This window comes from Mustela nivalis (genome assembly GCF_964662115.1).
Source record: "Mustela nivalis genome assembly, chromosome: 13".
NCBI classification, from domain to species: Eukaryota; Metazoa; Chordata; class Mammalia; order Carnivora; family Mustelidae; genus Mustela; species Mustela nivalis.
Window position 1 is genome coordinate 28,965,758 of NC_139032.1, and position 7,300 is coordinate 28,973,057.

Below are 7,300 nucleotides of genomic sequence, written 5' to 3' on the forward strand. Positions count from 1 at the left end.
GCTATGAAACTTGTCTCCTCAGTGTTGCTATTCATTGTTTTCTCTACTCAGGCTCTTAGGTTCTGCATATCTCTCCCCAGCAAAGCAAGTTGGCCAAATTATTGTCAAGTTGTTCTAGGGATATCATATTGGCATGTTTTCTCATACTTCCTTCCAAGAGAAATTGCACAGTCAACAGCCTGTCCTTCCTGGGAGGCCCTGTGATCCTGCCTCAGTGCCGTCCCCTGGCTGCCACAACTTACTGGGCTCAGGGTCAAGCTCATTGGGGCAGTAAGAGCAGGGTATATCCTGGGCCAGTGCGTTCCTAGGCCTTCATTCTCTGCCCAAATGTCCAGAATGGGTAAATCTATAGAGACAACAATCAGGTGCTGGTTTCCAGGGGCTGTGGGGAGAAGGGATGGAGTGGGCTGCGTAGGGTAATGGGGTTTCTTTTGGGGGAATGAAATCCATTGGGACTAGATAGGGGTGGTGGATGCACATTATAATTGTACTAAATGCCGCTTTCAAATAGGACTTTCCACTAAAGAACAAAAGTCTGGGAAGTGGGTGCTGTGGTGATGTGAGGCCCTCAGAGCCCCCAGAAGATGGTGTTCCTCAGGAGATCCTAAGGGACACACTTTCTGTGTCAGGAATAGGCTCGTGACGGGACACCAATATCACTCCAAGTTCTATGTGGGCACCTCTGCAGGCAGGCCAATGGTAGAGAGAAAGTCGCAGAGCTCAGCTCTCTGAGAGCAGTGGGGATTGCCTCTCACCCTGGAAGCAGGAAGTCAAATGGCAGGCCCCACGTGAATGGGAGAGGGAAATTCTCTGTGTCTTCTTTTCCTTGGCCTGGATTTTGAAGGGGAGTCAGTGACACCTACAACAGAGTCCTAAAAAGGAAACTTAGATCTCTTAAAAATCACTTTAAAGGCAACACAAGTACAGAAGCATGATCACAATATATTGCTAAGTGAAAACAGTAATAACGCTATCTAATACTATTTTTGTAAAATAAACAACAACAACAAAAAAAAACCAGAGAGAAAGACTGGAATAATTTTCAAGTTACAAGTAAATATTTTTTTTTAAGATTTTATTTATTTACTTGAGAGAGAGAGCAAGTTAGAGAGAAGACGAGAGGGGGAGAGGAGCAAAGGGAGAGGGAGCAGCAGGCTCCCCACCGAGCAAGGAATCCCATGTGGGGCTCGATCCCAAGACCCCAGGACCATGAACTGGGCCAAAGGCAGACACTTAACCAACTGAGCCACCCAGTCGCCCCCCGAGTTACAAGTTTAAATGAAAAACAAATAATAAAACGTACAACAGTATGCACAAAATCCTTCAATTTGTGTTTAAAGGACAATATATATAACTGATGGGAAAAAATCGTATCACAGAACTTCTAATTTAAATCACTTGCTTTTATAAGAAAAGGCAACATAGTAAAGAGAGAATAGAATAGAATAAGGAAGCCTGTTTGTGGAGGAGAAAAGAACACTGGAAAAAGTCTGCCAAGATCCACAACATCCTGCTCTTCTCAGCCATTTTCAAATTATCCTCCCAGTAGTTTTGCTGTCTGGGCACAAATCGACACATGCCGGTAATGGGAGCGTATTAGAGCAATAGGACTCTGAGGAATCCGCCCGGCTTTTAAATGTGGTTCCATTATGGGATTACGCGGCGCCTCCAAGTCCAATAGCCACGCACAGAGGATGGGAGACGTGACCCAGGGAACCAGAGCAAAATGACAAAGGAGACCATTCGGGATCTATGACAGCAAATAACTTTTTCTTCTTCCAAGAAACCACAGAGCCTTTTAAAAAAACAAATGGAAGAAAAATGTGGGCAGAAGTACCCCTCCCTGGGATAAACAGATGGGGAGGAAGAAAGTAGAAAGCAGGTGAACTGCCAAAGAAAAGGCAGGAAAGTGAAAAACATCAAAATTTCTGAGTTAATTATATACCACTGCTCAAGAAATGAGAGATAAGAAACCAGAAAAACAGTAATTTAGGGAAAGTTGAACAACAATTCTTTTCCCAGTGGCAAAGAAAGGGAGAAGCCAGCGTCTCAAACGCCGGCAATTATGCAGATGGCGGAAAGAAAGAGGATGAAATGTTGAGGACGCAAGCCCACATAATAAGGGAGCGTATTCGGAAGACAATAGCAGTCTGAAGTGTTTACTCTGTGGCGGGAGCCAGCCGCTCAGCCCGCACTTAGAAGGCATTATCTGAGTTGTGAAAAATTACCCTCAGAAATCATGGAAATTAATGGAGAAGTTAAACATTGATTAAAAACAAGATTAGAGATTACAGGAGAAAGGTCGAGGCTGTCGAGGCAAAGAAAGCTGCATCAGCTTCTTTTCTGCACCACCCACTGAGCGGGTCGTGTTTGATTTGGAACCTCGAGGTCCAGATGTAAGTGGAGCTTCCGAACACCCCGTCCTCTTTGGGGACCTCAAGTCTGCACTGGAGGGAAACAGCCGGTGGTGTCAGCCGTTCTTGCAAAAAGCCGATGATGTAACCAGTGAACGACGAGGACCCCTGACCCCTCCGTGACGTGCGGACCCAGGGAAGCGAAGCCAGCTTTTGTTTGTGTCCAGGTAACTGGTTGGCTTCAACAGTGGCCAGCATTCAAAACGGAACCCAGCCCCTCTCAGCACCCGGTTTGCGAGGCGTGGACTCCATTGCGCAGGTGAATGAGGCACCTTGCTGTGGACAGCAGTTTTGCCTCCCATCCTCTTTGCCAGAAATGTCAAGCAAACAGGAAAGCACTGAAATAGACAAAGGAGGGGCTGCTGTGTTTCTTGGCAGGGAGCTGGAAATGAGGGAGGTTGCTGGAATATGCACAGAACCACTTTGGGGGTGCAGGTGAGGAAGATGGCTTTTCTTGATGACTCATGAGTTTGCACCAGACACCCTTCTGTGTGGGGGTCCTTTTCACACCAAGACTGAGATCCAGCTAGTGTCAGGTCCTCACAAAACTTCGTGAAAATATGAATGGCACAGAATCCTCAGGCAGTGGAGAGACAGAAAGGAAAATTTCCTGTCCTCCTCCTTTGATCTGATTGGGGGGGGGGGCGGTACATGTGACTGGCTCCTTCCCTAGAACGCCATGAATTAAGACATACATAAAAATTGTACATGACCAAAATTTTCGCCAGATTTCACTAAAATATTCTCATGTGTCTTAATTCATGACGTTCTAGGGAAGGGAGCCAGTCACGCATATCCACAAGAAAATCAATTAGACCACAGGAGGAGGACAGGAATTTTTACCAGGAAGAAGGTTAAAAATTTTGAAATAAATTTTTTCTCTAAAAGGTTAACTTCAAACCTTTCTACGGGCTGTAATACATACCACCTTCTGGGCCAAATGTTCCATATGGATAAATGCGTGCTTTCCTGTGACAAAGCAAGGAAGTACTAAGCATCAGAAATGTCTCATACAAATGTTAAGAAGAAAAAATAAAATGTTCCTTTGCCCAGCAACTCTCATTGAGTCAGTTGCGTTCATTCCTGTAGCCAGCACCCCAATTTCAAATTGAATGAAACCTCTGGCATTGTCCTGATGCCTAGAGTTTTGAGGTATGACAGCGTTGATACTCTAGTACCCCACAGTTCCAGGAAGTCAGGTGATGACATAATATAAATTCCCAAATGAGAATAAGTTGTGAAAAATATTTGTGTTTCAGATCACGTGCATTAGTATTCAGAGAGAAAAGAGCAAAAATGGCTCTTCCCAGAGCTCCCCCAGAACGTGACTGACTGTAAATTTATGCCTCACACTTAGGAGAGTGAAATGTATCAGTCAGCAGCGGAAAATAGAAGGGCCCTAGGGACTTAAAGCACAAAAGGGTTTAATAGTATGTGAGTTTCGTGCTTACAAAATCATCAGAAAGGTTGGAGGGATCGCCCTCTAAGGTGTCGGTCTGACTCCCTTGCCATCAGAGAGCTGGGGAATCGAGAAGCTGTCCAGGAACGATTGCTTTCCGCTTCAGTGCAGGTCAGGGATCAGAAAGCCTTGTGGTCTCAGCTGTTCCCGCAGAAACCCATCTCTTGTCCTGCATCTGCACTGGCAAAACTGCGTGTCCTTTCATGTCTCCCGACTCCAGGGGGCTGTGCTGCTTGCAGACAGTCTCACTTTCGTCCCCAGGTCTGCCTGCAGAAAGAGCAAAAACATGCAAATCAGATCCAGACCCCAACTGTGAGAGTCTGGAAAGGAGCTCTCTTACTTCCTTTTTTTTTTTTTTTAAAGTTTATTTATTTATTTATCTAACAGACAGATAGATATACAAGTAGGTAGAAAGGCAGGTGGTGGGGGGATGGGGAGCAGGCTCCCTGCTGAGCAGAGAGCCCAATGTAGGACGTGATCCAAGGACCCTGAGATCATGACCTGAGCCGAAGGCAGAGGCTTAACCCACTGAGCCACCCAGGTGTCCCAGAAGCTCTCTTACTTCTGAGGTGGGTGCCAGAAGGCACCCTGAGGGGAGCTGGAAATGATGGCAGCAAACCATCCTGGCATCACAGGTGGAGAGAATCAGGACTGGGCCTAGAAGCCAAAGAGCCGAATGGGATCACTGACTCTCCCCAACCGATGTGATGGCCATGAAAGCTCTTGGTTCCCTCATGTGCAAAACAAGGAAGTTGGACTACACCCTTTCTAAGAAACCTCTCAGTTCCTGAAATAAAAGTGCACTTCGATAAACCGGATGAGGAGAGACCATCTCCTGTCACTATCCTCCTGCCCTTTGTTCCCAAATGTAGCATCGTTTTGTTTTTGTGGTTCTCATCCTTTCTTGGAGGATTACTGTGGCAGCTGGAGCTGAGCTGTTTTCTATTTAGAGGATTCCTCTAGAAGCCCTCCAACAGCCCACCTTGGAACTTGACAGTCCAGTGGAGTTGAGTGTAGTTAGAAGTAGGAACAGAGCAGGAAAGAGAAGTTGGCAGAGCTGAAGTTCTCTGACCCCACGTCTGAATTTCCAAGAGTCCCTGGAGGCCGCTACCATCCGCCCACATTCCTGGAGTAACTGTTGTGAACAGAACTGAGCTAGAAGACCCATTTTGTGGCCCATGGTGCTGCATTGGGTTTCTACACAACCTGAGAAAAACCCCTTCTTCTTAAGAGACTCTCAGAGCAGTGCTTCTCAGACTTTGATGTGCATGCAGAGCCCCAGGATCTTTGCAAAAATGAAGATCCTGAGTCAGTGGGTCTGAGGAGGGGTCTGAGATTCTGCATGTCTGACAAACCCAGACATGAGACAGACTCAGACTCATGAGACATGAGTTTCCCACTGCTTGGTACACCACACTTGGTTTGCACTTACAGACACCACACTCCGACCCAGCTTCACCCCAAATGGAATGAGTTAAATGCAGATATCTGTGACAGAATGTCATAAATTGAGGATTATGTGAAGAACCCTGAAGATAAGTGTTTGAGAGATTTTTTTCGCATTAAATATTAAGTACCTGATCTCTCTCTAATAAATAAATACATAACATTTTAAAAAGAAGGGAAGGCAGGCAGACCCACTGAGTCACCCAGGCACCCAAACTTCATAAAAATCTTAATGTTCTTTTGCTGTAAAGGACACTACTTAAAAAATAAAAATATGATGCACAGAATAGGAGAAAATATTTGCAGATCATATATTTGATAAGGGCCTCGTATTAAGAGTATGTAAAAAATTCCTACGACTCAACAGGAACAAGGTGAATGTCCCACACAGACAAATAGGCAAAGATTTGAAAGATATTTCACCAAAGAAGACATAAAAATGGCCTATAAGTACAAGAAAAGATGCTCAACATCATTAAACGCTAGGGAAATGGCAACTTAAAACCACAAAGGGACACCACTTTAAGCAAGTCATGATAATGATAATTATAATAATGAAAAAAAAAAAAGGCTGACAATAATAAGTATCGGCAAGGTCAGGAACCTTCATGCCCTACTAGGGGATATGTAAAATGGTACAGCCTCTTTGGAAAACAGTATGACCAGTTACTCAAAAAGTTAAACAGAGTTACTATATGACCCAGTAACTCCACTCTATATATCCAAAAGAACTGAAAACATATATCTACTTGAAAACTTGTACACAGGGTGCCTGGGTGGCTCAGTAGGTTAAAGCCTCTGCCTTCAGCTTGGGTCATGATCCCACAGTCCTGGGATGAGCCCTGCATTGTGCTGTCTGCTCAGGTGGGAGCCTGCTTCCTCCTCTCTCTCTCTCTCTGCCTGCCTCTCTGCCTACTTGTGATATCTATCAAATAAATAAATAAATAAAATCTTTAAAAAAAAAAAAAGAATACAAACAATCCAAATGTCCATGAATTGATGAATGAATAAACAAATGTGATGTATCTATGTAATGAAATACTATTGAGCAATAAAAAGGAATGAAATACCGATGCATGCAACAATATGGAGAATGCTTGAAAACTGTGCTAAGTGAAAGATGCCAGTCACTAAATGTCACATATTGTGGGATTCCGTATAAATGAAATGTCCAGAATAGGCAAATCTATAGAGACAGAAAATGATTAATAGTTACCAGGTGCTGGACAAAATGGAGTGACTCCTAATGAGGATGAGATTTTTCTGTGGGGTGATAAAATTGTTCAGGAATTAAATAACGGTAATAGTCATACAACTTTGTGAATACACTAAAAACCTCTGAATCGTATGCTTTAAGAGAGTGAATTGTATTGTATGTGAATCATATTTCAATTATCTTTCCAGAAATATTTCTCAGATTAAGCCCTAATAGTAGATAAACCACAAAAGCAAAAAAATAATTAATTAAATATGTTCTATTTTTCACAGACCTGAGTTTGTAGCCTGAACATCACACTTGCTACAACTATTTGAGACATCATTATGTTAATGTTTAAATTTGCTCTCTCAGGGGCACCTGGGTGGCTCAGGGGGTTAAGCTTCTGCCTTTAGCTCAGGTCATTATCTTGGGGTCCTGGGATGAAGCCCTGCAGCGGGCTCTCTGCTCAGCAGGGAGCCTGCTTCCCCCGTCTCTCTGCCTGCCTCTCTGCCTACTAGTGATCTGTCTGTCAAATAAATAAATAAAATCTTAAAAAAAAAAAATTTTGCTCTCTCAGTGGTCTTAGCAGCACTGTGCATTCCCAAGGTTTGTGTGTTGACGCCAACCGTCTCTACCTCTAGGGTCCCCTAGACCATGCCAGAACACCTTTGTTGGTGCTGTGTGCCATGAGCTTTGTGGATTGTGGTATTTTATAGAAATACAAACTCTCTATTTGTAACCCTGTTTCTGACGAAGAGCAGCCCTGCCCTTGCTCATCTCTCC

The 7,300-nt window shown here is 44.0% G+C and overlaps 1 long non-coding RNA gene across 1 annotated transcript; it reads right to left on the reverse strand.

Annotated features, from left to right (window-relative positions):
* Positions 1-1,060: 1,060 nt before the first annotated feature.
* LOC309847284 lies at positions 1,061-4,891 on the reverse strand. Its single transcript, XR_014302373.1, has 2 exons — positions 4,436-4,891; positions 1,061-4,140 (listed from the first exon to the last, which is right to left on the reverse strand). It is a non-coding gene; the product is annotated as an uncharacterized lncRNA (long non-coding RNA).
* Between the last annotated feature and the right edge of the window lie 2,409 nt (positions 4,892-7,300).